Source organism: Chionomys nivalis, chromosome 1 (assembly GCF_950005125.1).
Source record: "Chionomys nivalis chromosome 1, mChiNiv1.1, whole genome shotgun sequence".
Classification (NCBI taxonomy): domain Eukaryota; kingdom Metazoa; phylum Chordata; class Mammalia; order Rodentia; family Cricetidae; genus Chionomys; species Chionomys nivalis.
This window is the reverse complement of record NC_080086.1, coordinates 41,493,801-41,510,480: the sequence shown is the minus strand read 5'-3', so window position 1 is coordinate 41,510,480 and position 16,680 is coordinate 41,493,801.

Here is a 16,680-nt window from a genome sequence, read left to right as displayed (position 1 = left end):
CTGAATGTGTACAATGAAGGGGTGAGCTAGATGGTTTTTAACTTTATTTCCAAGTATTTCTTCCTAAGGACAATTATATAGTCAGTTGTCTAAAGTAGTCTTTATTTTGTGTGTGTCTTTCCAGCTTTTTATTTTTGTTTATGAAAGTATACATATTAATAAGGTATTATGTAATGTTTGTTTCCTCTCTCCTTCCTTCCTTCCTTCCTTCCTTCCTTCCTTCCTTCCTTCCTTCCTTCCTTCCTTCCTTCCTTCCTTCCTCCCTCCCTCCCTCCCTCCCTTCCTTCCTTCTTTCCTCCCTCCCTTCCTTCCTCCCCACTTCTCTTTCTTTCTTGACAGAGTTTTACTCCATGACTCTCTTAGAACTTGCTATATTCTAGCAGACTAGGCTGGCTTCAAACTCACCAGAGATCTGCTTGCCTCTGAATGCTGAAATTAAAAGTATGGGCCGCCATACCCAATACATCCCCTTTCTTTGGAATATGTTCTTACTAGGTATACTAGACTGGGCTTACACTCAAGATCTGCATGCTTAAGTCTTCTGAGCATTGAGATTATAGGTGTGAGTTGCTGTGCTCAGTCTGCTTCAATATGTAAATAAGTTTCATACTACTTAGATCAGATTATGCATACTTATCTCATAAAACATTTATCCTTCCTTTATTCTGAAAACTTCCCAAATCTTCTCAGTATTTTGAAATGCATAGTATTTATTATTGCCTATGATTGCCCAACTGTGCCAGCATCCCAGGCTTAGTTTAGTCCAAATTGGCCAACCTTTTCCATTCTTCCCAATCCACGGCTTTCCTTGGCATCAGCATGTCTGTCTGTGCACTACTTTTGTGCAGTACCCTTGGAAGTTAGAAGAAGAAGGTGGTAGATTCTCTGGGACTAGAGTTAAATGACGATTGTGAGGTGCTGTGCAGATTCTGGGAATCGAACCCAAATTCTTTGGAAGCGTTCTTAACCACTGAGCTATCTTTCCGGCCCCAGTCCTTATTTTATTTGAATGGCATTTAAATTGAGAGGGTGAAGATATGGATTTACCAAACTAGATTCATATTTCATACGAGGTAGACAAGCAAAAGATTTTGTCTTGTCGTTTATGTTGACAGTGTGACCCTGAAGAGCAAGACATCAGCTTCAATTATTTTCATATAGTTGGATGGATTTTTTCAGGCAATCCATACTCACCTCTTAAAAATATCGGTCTCTATATTGGTTATTTCATTGTTCATTGCCAATAACACAATATAAAAGTTGGGTGGTTAAAAGCCAATTATGTGCAATCATTTATTCACTTACTAAGTTAATAAATAATAAAATACCTACTATGTGTCATGTAGGAAAGACAGTGGTGAATAGGATCATTAGGTTCCTTGACTTTAAAGAGTTTTCATTTCACTCCAAAACAACTAGAAAATCTCATTCTCAGCCCAGCATAATCAGGATGACCTAGCTATATCCTGTAAAATGAAGAAGATGAACATCCATCTTCACTGTAAGATTTTAGGGCGTTAGAAATGCAATCTGACTATGGTATATAAAAGTAGTGCTCTGAGGAGGTTATGAGGATATGGTCATGAGTACAGAGTTTCTATGATTAAAGCTTAATGGTTTTACAAGAATAGGCAGAGAAGATAGAACTTACATCACAGATAAACATACACACTCCTACTCTCCATGACTGCTGTATTAGGCCTTTCACCACCTCAAGAGTCTACCAGAATGGCTGCACATAATAGGCATATATAGAGAGAATGAGGGTTTGGGTGTCTCGTTTTTATTTTATCCCATCATCAGCTGGAAAATCCTGGGATGCTCAGTGGTGAACTCAGTGTGGAATTTGCTCTGCAGGAACCTGACATGAAAGGGTCACCGTGAAGATGAGACCCGTTTTGGCTACACAGTGAGTTCTAGGCAAGCCAGTGCTACAGAGTGAGACCCTGGCTCAACAAAACAAAATAAAACAAAGCGAGAAGAAATATTTTGGGAGTGCCTTGGTAGCTCATAAAAATGTCCTATTTCTGAGGGAGACAGCAAGTGCAGGGAGATTCCTTTTCTGAAGAGGTGAGGTCATTTAGCTTTTCCTTGAGCCATGTGGAAATCACTACAGTTTGGTGAGAAGTTAGCATGCATCTAGAAGTGACTGCTTGTTGTTGTAATAGGAGCGGCAGGGCTGCGTCTCCGGCACCCGGCCGCCCGCATGGCTTAGCTTATGCCCCAAAATAATTACACGGAAACTGTATTCTTTTAATCACTGCCTGGCCCATTAGCTCCAGCCTCTTATTGGCTAGCTCTTACATATTGATCTAACCCATTTCTAATATTCTGTGTAGTACCACGAGCTGGCTTACCAGGAAAGATCTTAACCTGCGTCTGTCTGGAGTGGGAGAATCATGGCGACTCCTCACTCAGCTTCTTTCTCCCAGCATTCTGTTCTGTCTACTCCGCCTACCTAATTTTCTGTCCTATTAAAGGGGCCAAGGCAGTTTCTTTATTACTTAACCAATGAAATTAACCCCTCCATCATTTCCCCTTTTTTCTGTTTAAACAAAAAAGAAAGGCTTTCACTTTAACATAGTAAGATTACATATAGCAAAACAGTTATCAAGCAAGAATTAAAGTTACAATATTTATATCTATTTTATCTTTTATCATAACTAAGGAAAACTATAACTATAACTAACCATTCTTCAACTCCATCAAAGACTCCAGAAGGATATAATATTACCTAAGCAAACAAGAGATCCAAAACTCTAGAAATGACAGAGACATCTCGCTGCCTGGACAGTCACTCAAAGTTCCTCTGTACCGTTGGGGCATCCATCTTCAGCCTACAGGCCCATAGTATCCAGCAGACATTTCCATGAAGCAGGAAAATTCAAAGACAGTTCAGTCACTTTTTGCTGTGTCCTGCAGAATGTCTCGCAGACTCTTTTAGGAGTCAGGAACCCCAAAAAGCCATCTCACCTTTAGGCAAGTTCAGTAGTCCTCTCTGTGGGTTCTTTGTGTCCAGTTTATGCATCAGTCCAGGCAAGAGCAGTTTCTTGCCCAAATGGCTATAAAACTCCTTAAGGAGCCTCTTCGGTGCCCATCTTCCTCTTGAAGTAGATTGGTGCTGCCAGGAGCAGACGTGTCTCATTGTCATGAAAAGCCCTAAGTTATTAAAACATTAAATGCCATATTCTGCAGTCTTTGAAAGATATGAAGAATGCCTATCTAGCTGAAATATATCTATGCACATCTATAAAATCTAAATAACATGACTACAAGCTTGACTATTATTGATGATTATCCATTAATAACCTATATTTCCTATTTTACATTACATTTTTAAATGAACTACACAATCACAATACCTTAATCAAGATCAGAAATACATATACATATAACAAAATTGACCTTATAATCCATACCAATGCAAATTATTCATATCTATATCATATCCCCCTTTAAATGTAAAAGAACATTTATAAACCATATTTGGGAACATGGGCGCAGTTTTTCTCTCCAAACTGCTTCCTACTCCGCCTACCTAATTTTCTGTCCTATTAAAGGGGCCAAGGCAGTTTCTTTATTACTTAACCAATGAAATTAACCCCTCCATCAGCTTGTTATCCAGTTACATATTATTTCTGCCCCCCACTATCCCTTTCTTTTCCCACATGCACCCTTCTCTCAGTGCCAGGCTTTGCCTTATCGTGAGCTCTTAACTAAAGGATTTTATCCTTTTCTTTCTGTGTCTCACCATCATTCTGCTACAGATGTTTAGAGAATGAAGGTCCTTCAGGTTACTTGTGGGATCCTTTGATACACGAACATGGAGTAAACATTATCAGTGAATAGACAGAGCTGATATTTGGCACCATACAACATGTGCCTAGGAATATCTAGGATACTTTGGAAGTCTTAATGCAAAGAACAGTCATTATCCTTCCCCTCAAATAAAGTATATTTATTTTTGTTAAAAAGCAACCTCCCCAAAACAACAAAAACACACCACATTTGAATGTTGGAGCATTTTCCTCATTTATAAAGTAGGATATTACCTGAAATATGGATGGTATTGGTTATTGTGAAAACCAAATGAAGTTATCTAATAACTATGCCTGGAAAACATATGTATTAACAGTCTGATGAACAGTAAAAATATAGCAAGTAAATTTTCATTTGGGAAAATCAACATTTAATGTAAACCTAGAAAAATTTTACTTGCAAAGCATTTAATTTTGGTTCAAGTTTTTTTATTTTTTAAGACAGTGAATCGTCATTTTGGGAGAAAGCTAATGCATACACATGTGCTATTGCGAGTTTACAGTTTCTGGGCCCTTTCTGAAACAATGACACCCAGGTAAAAGTGGTGGCTGTCTGCCAGACAGTGTTCCATTCACATAGATGGCTGTGGTACAGGTACTCCTGAGGGCTGGCCAGGAACCTGCTGTGCTATTCTCCCCTTCACAGAATCACTTTGAAGGTTGAAGAGCAAGTCTCAAATATGCTAGGTTCACTAACTAGTTTTTCAAAGGCTGCACTTAAAACAGTTGGTTTTGAGACCAGGTTTCTTTTCACAGTCCTGGGTTCCTTTGAACTCATTATATATCTTAGGCTGGCCAGAAGCTCACAATCCTCCTGCCTCCATATCCCGAGTGCTAAGATTATAGGAACATAACCACAGTGCTTGGCCTAGATTCTCACCTTTGAAAGTAATTTTCTAACAATGATGAGATATATCATTCGAAATCAGCTTTGTATTTTAGAGTAAAATTATTATGCACTATGTATTGATCAGTGTTCTATTGCACCATGACGGTAGCTCTCATAAAGGAAAGTGCTTCATTGGGGCTTGCTTACAGTTTCAGAGGTTTACTCATCACGGCAGGGAGTATGGCAGCATGCTGACAGATGCAGTGCTGGAGAAGTAGCTCAGAGTCCTACTTCTGGAATCCACAGGCAGCAGGAAGATTGAGATACTGATAAAGTTTGAGCTTCTGAACCCTCAAAGCCTACTCCCAGTGACATCCTTCCTCTAACAAGGCCACACTTCCTGATCCTTCTAACAAGTGCCATTCCCTGATGACTATGCGTTCAAATATATGAGTCTATGGGGGAGGGGGGGACATTCTTATTCAAACTACCACTTCTGTATAACTCTTTCCCCTTTTTATTAAAAACAGCTTCTTTTCTCACAAAATGTATCCTGATTAGCTTCCCCTGTCTCTACTCCTCCAAGTTTCTCCTCACTATCCCTCCCATCCATACCCACTCTTTTTTGTCTCTGATTAGAAATGAACAGATTTCTAAGAGACAGAATTAAAAGATAACAAAGTAAATATAATAAGAAAAATAAAAAACTATTACCTTGATGCTGTTGGACATGGCAAATGAACATAAGGAAAAGAACCTAAGAGAAGGCAGAAGAATCATTTGCACACTCAAGGATCCCAGAAAAAACACTGTGCAGACCCATGCAGGGCCTGTGTATGCTGCTTCAGACTCTGTGAGTTCATAGGAGCATGGCTCATGCTGATTTAGAGGGCCTGGTTTTCTTGGTGTCTTGTAGTCCTTCTGACTCTTAAGTTCTTTCTGCCTCCTCTTCTGTGGGGTTCCCTGAGCTCTGAGGGGGTGGGGTTTAATTAAGACATACCCTTTAGAGAGTCAGTAGGGTGTCCTGGTCAAAATGAACTATCTGGACAATGTAATATTTGATCAGTGGCTCGCAGGAGGTAAGGAAGAGAACCGTGTACATATCTAGTGAGAATCAGGTGAAGAGGACGGTCAGCCAAAGGGGTTGAGATGGGGAAGATTCAGGCATGTGAGAAGTTTGTAAGGAAGTCACTGTGACTGGAGTAGAGTGGGGAGCAGATGGTGTGGAGAAGGAATAGAGACTGGTAATGACGAGCATTGTGGCTACTGTAAATACTCATTTTGACTCTGAATAAATAAATAAAGGAACTCATTATTTATCACCTTATTTTGGGAACTTGGAGTTTGCAAACTCCTTATAGACTACTGGTCTCAAGATTTAAATTTATCTTTTTTGATCTGCCTTATGACTGTTATGGTGAAATGAAAATAGCCAACTTGAGTGCTACTTTCTGATTCACGCTTAATTGGGTCACAGGTTCATGTCGTCATTCTAAATGCCCCAATGTCCTTGGCCATAACACGAAGGTGTTTATTACAAAAGCTGTTACATAAACTGTTGTTTGTTGGTGGTAGTAAATCAGAGAAGGAGTCTGTAATAGATTCTTCATGACTTACAAGCACCGTGTCAATGTGTTTAGACCAAATAGTGATGGTGCGTGTACTATGAGTTAAGTGTTATTAAAATGTAGAGATTCTGCCACTGTAGGTGATTTCTAATTTTGGCTTTCCATTGTGTTCATCACAAGATGTGGGAAGATTTTTGTAGCTAGGAGGAGAGAAACGTGAAATAAATGAACCAGGTAAGAAGACTCTTCCTTCCTTCATGTGACATGGTAATCCTTATATATGATAAAATATTAGCATTCATTGACAGTCTTTGGGATAGGAATGATATGTTCAGGCTCTTCTTTATGATTTAGTTAGATAGATTAACTGTGATGGGTTTTTCAAGTTTTATAGGACATAAGAACACAAAGCTGTAACCAATGGTCTGATTATCAGATTAACTATGCTTAACTAGTACAATTCTTGAGAATGGAGTGAACAAGGGTGTTATAAATAGTTACTCCCAGACTAGATATACCCAGCTGAACTATTCCTAGAAAATAAAAATGCACAGCTATTCTAGATTTGTGATAGATGATTGTATGGGGACCCTGATCCTCTTGCTCAAGTCTATGTCCTTTTATCCAAAACAATGGTTTATTAGATGCATTATAGGATCACCAGAATACTGAGTCATATATTATATGGGGTTGCATGCCATCTCTATTCAAGTTATGTACTTCCAGGTCAGAATTTCTTTCTTTTGGTAGACATAGTGGAACCAAGGCTGAGAGCTGTGACGTGACCTGATCAGAACTAGTAACCAACAGCACAAGTCATCAGGGAAATGCAGTCTTGATCACAGAACTAGTAAAGAATATCTATTAGCTTTCCAGGACCAATACTATGTTGCTCAAGGTTCAAACACAAATATAATTATTAGAAGCATCACTGCTGAGCTAGGCATAGTAGCTCATAACTGTAATCCTAGTAACTGAAAGACTAAGGAGCATTGCCATGAGTTTGATTCCATGTGGGCTACATAGTTCAAGATTAGCTTGAGCTATAGTATAAGACCTTGTTTCAAAAAAATATAAAAAAAATTGTGCTTAAATGTTTGATTCTCTCATGAGATTCTGTAATATTAATAGAAGTGTTTTGTATTTCAAGCAGAGTTTAAATTAAACCAAAGGCTCTAAGTTGATACATACCTAATAAAGATAGTTCAAGGCTCAACTTATATTGGAATGACATTTTACTTACAGTGATGTGAAAACAGTATCTATGCAGTAGAAACCGTCCGTCAACCTTTGGGTTTTTGTCTTATTCTAGACTTATGATGTACTGCCCAATACTCTTTTTGATGCTTATTGTTTTGACTGAATGCCTCCCTCTAAGCCAGGTAACCAAGGAGACTGACTGATTCTAATATTCTACTAGGCAAGAGGTTGGTAAATTACGGCTTTTATTTGGTTAGATTTGTTAAATGCATTTAAACTTGTGGCATTTTCAACTTAAGAAGTGTTTGTAGATGTAACACCATTTTAAGCTGAGGACCTAGTTAGGCACACTTAATCACATAGAAACATTTTGGTTGCCATTTATCAAATGCACAGATTAATAGAATTCTGTGTGATATTTTAATGAATGCTTTCACTGTGCACTGATCAAATTCATTCTCTCTTTACCTATACTTTTCCTGCCTTTTCCAACCTCTTACATTAACAATTCTATATTTAGGTCAATGTTTTTTTCTTTTAAGCTTCTCATATCAAAAATATGTGGTACCTGCCTTTTTTGCCTTGATTATTTCACTTGGCATAGTGTTTCTATTCTATCTAGAACAGGATTTTATTTTTCTTTGTGGCTTAATAATTACCCATTGTGTATGCATGCATGTCACATTTTCTTTGTTCATTCATCCGTTGATTGGCATTTAAACTAATATATCTTAGCTATAAATACAGGCATGCAAGTCTATTCTTGGTATGTCAATTTTATTTCCTTTGAACATGCACATGTTCTCAGTAATGAAAAGTAGTTGTTAGTTCATAAGATAGTTATAATTTTAATCTTTTCAAGAGACTCCAGACTGTTTTACATAATGATTGTAGTAATTAACATTCCTATCAACAGTGTATGAGACTTTCATTTAATTCACACCCTCATTAACCATTGTTATCTTTGGTTTTTGATAATAGCCATCCTAACTAGAATAAGGTGATATGTCGTTGTTGTTAAGGTTTGCATTTCCCTGATGGCTAGTATGATTAAGTGTGTTTTATCCATTTGTTGGTTATTTGTATTTCTGCCATTGAGATGTATTTGTTCAGACTTTTTTTGTGTGTGAGAAAGCATGTTGGGGGCAGATATTAAAATTAGCATTCATATGAATTCCAGGAAAATAACAAGGTAGGGGCAATGCCACCTTTGCTTATTATAAAGGTCCCTGTTTACTTTCCTGCCTCAGAGGGATAAAGTAGGTAGATTATTTTATGAAGCTGGGAGTGGGGTAGATCTGGCTGCTCTCAATACATGTTGATTTATACAGCAAGGATTACCTTTTGATTATCAGTTCAAGCTGCTTATAAAGGGGAATAGTGTTGTAGAATATTTGTTTACACTGCAGAGATGTGTCTCCACCTATGTTGCCTTCTGATTGGTTTAATAAAATATAAAATATAAAAAATATAAAATATAAAAAAATAAAAAATATATAAAAATAAAAAAAAAAGAGCTAAATGACCAATAGCTAGGCAGTAGAGAATAGGTGGGAATTTTGCGGGGGGGGGGGAGGGGAGAGAGAGAGAGAGAGAGAGAAGAGAGAGAGAGAGAGAGAGAAAGAAAGAAGGGGGCGGGAACTGGGAGAAGGAATCTAGGTCTGAGATTTTATCAGAAGACTTGGAGCAAGTCAGATGTGCCTACTAAGAAGAGGTAACCAAGTCATGTGGTAGAATGTAGATTTAAAAACATATGGGGTTACTTAAGTTATAAGAGGTAGTTTGGAGAAAGTCTAAGATAAGGTCAAGTTTTCATGATTAATAATAAGTCTCTGGGTTATTATTTTCAGGTTGGTAGTCCTGACGAAAAAGTACTACTATAGAAGAGTTCACACACAAGTAGGATTGTTGCTGCCAGGGAGTAGCCAAGAAGACTCTCTGGAGTTCTTGACACTTAGCTGTGTTTAGCTCACAATCAGTGTGCAGAACCTGGGGTTTAAGGGAATGCCAAAGAGTAAGAGAATAAGGAAAAGAACCAACTTTTTATTCAGAGAGCCCTGACTTCAGCATTGTTTTATAAATAGTGATTTAACATGAGTTAAAATTTGATGCATGTATGAATTATATATGTTACTATACACTTGGAGCAATGCATACACACATACACACATGCACTCAGAGTTCACTATAAGAGTTGGTTGGCTTAGTAGAGTGCTGTCATTGTCCTCTCATGTCAGAAATAAGAGTTAAGCTTTGATGAGTCTGAAATAGATTACTGGTGTTTCATAACAGAATTCCTAGGTTGTAGCATTGTTCATAATGACCAAACCTAAGAGTCCAAACTGAAGACTCTTAGGAAAGAATTTGGACTCTGAATAGCAATGACCTGTAAAAGAAAGGAATTTTTCTTTGTCCTTTTGCTGCTTTGAACCCACCTTTGTCATTCAAACATTCCTTCAAGAATTTTGGAACACATTGATGCTTAGGGTAATTTCTAGTCTTGTAATATCTGTGTTTATCTTTCTTCATTCTTCCTCCCCTTTAGTCTCTATCACATTTAACACAGTACATGAAGTAAGTAGATTTTCAAAATGATCTGGTTGATTAAAACATAAGCAAGTCTTTTAAAAATGAGTAATTGAAAATATTGATGTGATACAGATCAAAGTCTCTGTGTGATCTTCACTGGATCTCTTTCCCCAGCAATTCTGACTGCTTATTGCTGATGAAACTCAAAATGGTGGAGCCACTATGGGAATTCGTGTGCATGTTCCTCAGAAACCGTACAACAGGTCTACCATATGTCCAACTGTACCACTTTTGGGTATATACCCAAAAGAGTATATATCCTGCTGCAGAGATGCTCGCACAACTGTGTTTATTGCTGCTCTGTTCACATTAGCCAGGAAACAGAAACAGCCTCAAATTCTATCAGCTGATAAATGGATAATAAACAATGGAATATTACTCATCCATTAAGATTATAAAATTATAAAATTTATAAGTAAATATATGGATCTGGAAAGCAGTTATTCTGAGTGATATAATCCAGACCCCAAAAGACAAACATCAAATATTATCTCTTACTTGTGGGTGTTAATGTTGAATCTATAGCTGTGTTATGTTTCATTTGGAATACACATGGAGTCCAATGGTTTAATAATATCTAAGTATTTGGTTTAAAAATTACAGTGTTCTAGAATGAAATGTTTTTTTTTCTTTTAATTCCAAACATATCACATGGTCCACAAAACTCAGCAGCAACAATGTGCATACTCATGTAACATGAGGGCCTGCTTGTCGTGGTTTCTGTCCTGCCCAGTTTCCACATTGATAAACCCCAAAGAAAATCACACAGAGGTCTCCATAAGTTATAAACTGATTGGCCCATTAGCTCAGGCTTCGTATTAGCTCTTATAACTTATATTAACCATTATTCTTATCTATGTTAGCCATGTGGCTTGGTACCATTTTTGGCGGGGCAGGTCACATCCTGCTTCTTCAGTGTCTGGACAGGACTGCAGAAAGAGCTTCCTTCTTCCCAGCACACTCCTGTTCTCATTGCCATGCCTCCACTTCCTGTCTGGTTGTCCCACCCTACTTCCTGCCTGGCTACTGACCAATCAGTATTTATTTAAAGCATAATTGACAGAATACAGAATTGTCCCACACCATACTCATGTTCAAATGTGTGGACAATAACCTAAACTACACCAATGATTCAAGGCCACAGTGGCTGCTGAGTGACTCCTGATGGCTTAGGTGGTTTTTCCTCTGTGGATATTGTACTATTTTGTTTCTAAGCCTGCTTACCTGACGTGAAAGATGGAAGCAATGCCCTAGTATGACTGGGAGCATTACCAAGGCTGAGTTCTGTGATGAACTCAGGGTATCAGGATAGAAACCCAGTCTTTAGATTAAGGCTGACCTGCGTGGTTAAAGCAGATTCTGTAGGGTAAAGGGCTTCTGCTGAATGCTGTGATGGGCAGAATTCGAGGTGGAAAACTTACCCTAGTCAGCAAAAGCACAGGCTTCACATTTTGGTGGTAGGTGAGTGATAGATCTGTGATGCTAGAACAGAAGCAGATGGATCTTAGTTGTGCCTCAAAAGAGAATGTGGGGTTAGCGGGATGTTAGCTGCATAAGACTTCAGATTCAGAACCGTTGGTGAGCTCAGAGATTTGGGGATTTGTGTATTGCGGGGTGAACTGTCTTCGTTAAGGCTCTCCAGAACCACCCTTAGTTTTGCTGATTTGTAAGTGGGACTCAAGGGACTTGTACAAAGTTGTTCTCACAATCAAGATAAATTACAGTGCAAGGTCAAAGCAAATTCAGTGAAAGCAAAAGCCCATGGGGCCAGGTCTAGAGGAGACCAGGAAGAAGTTTCCAAAAACCCTGTCACACAGGACATGTTCTGCTCCCTTGTGGGAAGTGCTGTCTGTGAAGAGAAGTCCAGGGAAAGATTCAGTGACCAAAGATTTTTCCTTTTCTTTCTAGGAGGTGCGGGTTAAGGAACATGTCAAAATTCCAGGTCTTCAAAAGGAAAGCACAAAGCACCCTAGTGTGCAGGTGGTTTGTGTGTAGCCATAATAAATCAGTCTTGTCAGGGAGGGTATGGTGGGAACCTTCTTGAAGTCTTTATTCTAACGGCAGGACAAGTTTTGCAAGTAGATCTCAAGAAGACAGACTGGGAACTGTTGTGTCAAAGCCCCATCCCCACAGTCACCGATGTCATAATCTGTCAAAACTAATGCTGAGGCTGGGGAGGTAGCTCAGTTGGTAGAGAATTTACTGCAGATGCATGAAGACTTGAGCTGGATCCCAGTAGCTATGGAAAACCTGTAATCTGAGTGCTCACATGGCAGAATCAGGAGGGTACTCGGGGCTCCTGAGCAAGCCAGACTAGCCGAAAAATAAAGTGAGGAATGAATCAAGAAGACACGAGACATAAACCACTGGTATTCACACATGTGCATATGTACTATGCAAATGTGCATACATGTACACATATATGCATGCACACACACTTACACTGGAATGCCTACTCCTTGTGGTACAGGAGAACCTAGCAGAGATTAAGATTCTAATTTTGTATTTACAAAGAATCAGTTGAGATTAATTCTGCACCAGACTGCCTGGTTGGGTGAGAACCTAGGAATCAAAGGAATGGTGGTTCTAAAAGACATGCCTTTTTGGAGCATTAGGCCAGGGCAGTTTGATCAGTCTCACTGGTTCCTTCACAGGTAAGACCATTACTAATTGTAGAGAGTTTATTTTGAACTTCATCAGACTGAAGCCCGCTGAGTCAGGCCACTGCCTTGCTTTCAAGCTCCTCCCAAGTGCTCTGCCCTGAGATGTATTCTCAGCTCTACACTCACATTCAGAGAGGTGGAGATCTATATCAGATGGAGTTTTTAAAAAAACCTGGAAGGGTTGCCACAGTATACAGTAAGCATTTACTCAGTCCAAGACTTGTCTTTTAGCAACTATAGGGTCTTTCCCAAAGGCAGTGGTCATCTTAAAGCCTTGTACCAATGACTCAGATTTTATTCACTTAAGACTACGCAGGAGGGAAAACTCCCAGCTGAGGTTGACAAGAAAATGTAAGCAAGTGAAGCTTAAAATAAAATGCTGTGTGGGATTCCTCATCTCAGACAGGCTATGACAGCGCCAAGTGCCACGCAGCTTGGAGCGGTGAGGGAGAGGCATATATTTAGATGGTTAACGAGGGGAGGGGGATTCTATCACTGCTTGAAGAGACTGCACCACAAAATGCGATGAAATTTTCCTTGACAGGAAGGAGCATGATTTTGCCTTCCCTATCCTCTCCCCTAAAATCCCTGGGTGACATGACACACTTTCATACCTCCCTAGTACAATCTAGGTCACCTGTCCCTGAAATAGCAGAGTCCAGTGAACAGGGCACAACAGTATCTGACCCCAAATCTAGGGTACCTGCTAGGAATGCTTCATCCCTACATATCTTATCTCAGGTCAGAGTCATCACCATGGAACATCAACAGTGGAACCAACCTATGCATCAGTGATTGTTTCCCAAACCTTTTGGCCGAAGAAATCTTATTTTCAGAAGTACAAGATACAGGCAGGGAAGGCAGGCCTGCTGTGATGGAAGAGGCTAAGCTAATTCTTTGTTCCATGTCCACTGGCCCCAAATTACAGTGCTGTGGAACCCCCTGGAGATCCAGAAGAACAGGACTGCTGGGTATAGGTTGTGCACATAGATAATGTGAAAACTTGCCTCAGAGGAGAGTCAGAAAATAGACAGTACAATCTCCTTGTAGATGAGAAAGTTGAGGCATAAGGTGGTCTGCATAGTATCCACAGGCTGCTGCAGAGGCAGGATCTGAATGCACAAACTGTGACTCTTAAGTTTTCTTTTTTTTTGGGGGGGGGAAGGTCTTACGTATACCCATGCTTGTCTGGGACTGACTGTGTGGCCAAGGATGACCTTAAGCTTTTGATCCTCCTGCCTCTACCTCTGGAGTGCTGAGATTATAGGCATGTACCACCATGCTCGGTTTATGCAGCACTAGGTACCAAATCCAGGGCTTCCTGTGTACTAGGCAAGAACTCTGCCAACAGAGCCTTCCATTTATTTTCCTGGTGTTGAAGAGACTTTCTAATCTCTAAGTTCTCCTTAGCCCACCCATGATAAAAGCAACCTCAGGGTTGCAAGGCTAGGGAGTAACACATGCGTGCTTCAGAGAAGAGACAAAAGTGGAAGTGCCTTTGGAGTCAAGGTATGCTTTCAAAAGTAACAGCTTTGATTCTTCCCAAGGCTTCAGGATTTCATCAGTGTGTTTACAATACAGCTAGTCCTCAGCATCCACCATTTTTAGAAGCATGGATTCACCTAATTTTACTTTTCTGTTTAGAAACAGTAATGTAGGCCAGGCTTGCTTCAAAGTTATCAGGAAACTAAGGCTAGCCCCCTCTTGATCCTCCCGGTTTCACCTCTAGGACTCAGGTGTGTGCCACTATTTCTGGCCTGATTCAACCAATTAGCAAAATTACAGTTTTGTTTTGTTTTGTGTTTTAATGTGTGTGAGGTTGCATGATGGTATATATATGTAATCTCAAACTTCAATATACTGAAGCAAGGGGACAAAGGTTCAGTCTGGGCTAGACTGAGTTTCAATCAATCAATCAAAACAGAATAAACTGCCTGGACTGAACATGAAAAAAAAAAAAAAAGTAACAGCTTGAGTACACAACCAGGCCATCTTCAATCTTATTCTTAAGCATTGACGGTGCAAGAAAAGCTGATACACTACTGGGCTCAGAGTGGAGGCTTCCCAACAAGAAATTCTAATAATAAATGACGTTGGGCGTTTCTTAGTTTACTTGTCACCATGACAACATATCTAACAGAAACAGCATAAGGGACAAAAGGGTTTTTGGCTTATGGTTTCAGTAAAAACTACAGTCCACTATAAAGATGGCACTTCTTCAGAAGTCATGAATCAGGAAGAGAAAAGCTTAGGGTTGGAACCAGGAGTATGTAAACTATCAAAGGATTGCTTCCAATAACCACTTTACAGGAACCAGGATCAACCTTCCAAAGGCTCCACAGTCTTCAAAATTAATTCTACAAGGTGGGGACTGAATGTCCAAAATATGAGCCTATGGGGATACGTTAGATCCAATCCATGGCAGAGCATGGCAAGTTTTTAAGAGCTGCAGCCAGTCTTCACAGTAGATTAAGTTTAACTCTGCCCACCAACCCCCAAGAACAGTATCAGGCTCACCTAAAGAGAGTAGATTTTTACCTCAAATTTATACATGGATTGAGGTGGGTGGTCCTTGGACTTTCCACAGGGCAGGGAACCCTGATTGCTCTTAGGGCTGACAAGGGAGGGGGACTTGATTGGGGGAGGGGGAGGGAAATGGGAGGCGGTGACAGAGAGGAGGCAGAAATCTTTAATAAAGAAATAAATAAATAAATTAAAAAATAAAATCTTAACATATGAATTATAAGTTAACATATAGTGCCACTGAAGATGATTGTATTTGGAGTTGGATCTTTAAAGAGGTTATTAAAGTCAACTGAATCATGTTGGTGGCACTTGGTGTCCTAAGAAGACAAGATTGGGGTAGAGGAAGGTACAGAGGAAAGAGCACACAAAGAGGGAATGCAGCTAGCTATAACTATGGAGAGAGACCTCAGAACAATCCAGCCCTGCTTACATCATAGTCTAGGACTAACAGCCTCTGGAACAAAGAGACACACTTTTCCTGTTGGAGACTGCCAGTGAGGTTGTCTTTTACAGCGAGGGAGGACTACAGAGAGCATCCACAGATCTGCACGGGGATTCTGATTTTGTGGCTCTAACTATTGTTTGAAACTGCATTCTTATGAAAGGAAAGAGGAGGGGGTAAAGGCTTTCTTTTCTGTTGTGTCGCACAGTTTCTATGTTGGCTATCATGTATAATCACTTCCTTCTGCCCAGCTCCCAAACTTTTGTTGTTAAAATGCTGGAATGCTTTTTTTGGTCATCTGATGTGGATTTTCACGAAGCAGATGAAGCATGTGTAGCGACTTAAGTATGAAACCAATTAACACTTCAGAGTATACCTAAGAGGGGCTGACAGAATGTTTCCTTAAACCCTGAGGATATTAAGGAGTTTGCTGCTGTTGTTATTTTCCTAGAGCACATGGGGTACTTCTCTCTGCATTCGGTACCCTTGCCCCCAAAGGTAAAGAGCAACTTCTATGCATTCACTGCAGATTACAAAGCTGGCATTGTACAGGAGACCTTAATCAGAGATGTTGGGGAAGATAGTCAGAGATGTTGCATCTTCTCTTCCTCCTCTTGTTCCCCACTCTTCCTTCTATAATGATCTCAATTAATGTTCTTACAGGAGCAGGAACAACTTACCAGGGTGATCTATAACTGAAGAAAACAACTCTCGCTCCCTCTGTGACTATTAACTGCCTACAAATCCTCAGAAGGCCTTATGAGTCCTTGCCCCTCCATGGTGGGATGCTGACCGGACCCATCTTTTCCAGGTGCTCATAGCTGCTGAAGGTTCTAGAGTGGAAAGGGAAGATAGTGTTTCTTTACATGCCACCCCTTCTTCTGGCTCTTGCATTCTTCACTGATGTTCCTTGAGACTGTGTGTATGTGTGTGTGTGTGGTGGTGGTGATAATAAGCATGTATTGCTTCTAGCAGACTTGTTGCTAGAACTCATGAGTTGCCTTCTGAGGCTGAGAGGGGGATGAGGAAAGGAGATAGGAATGGC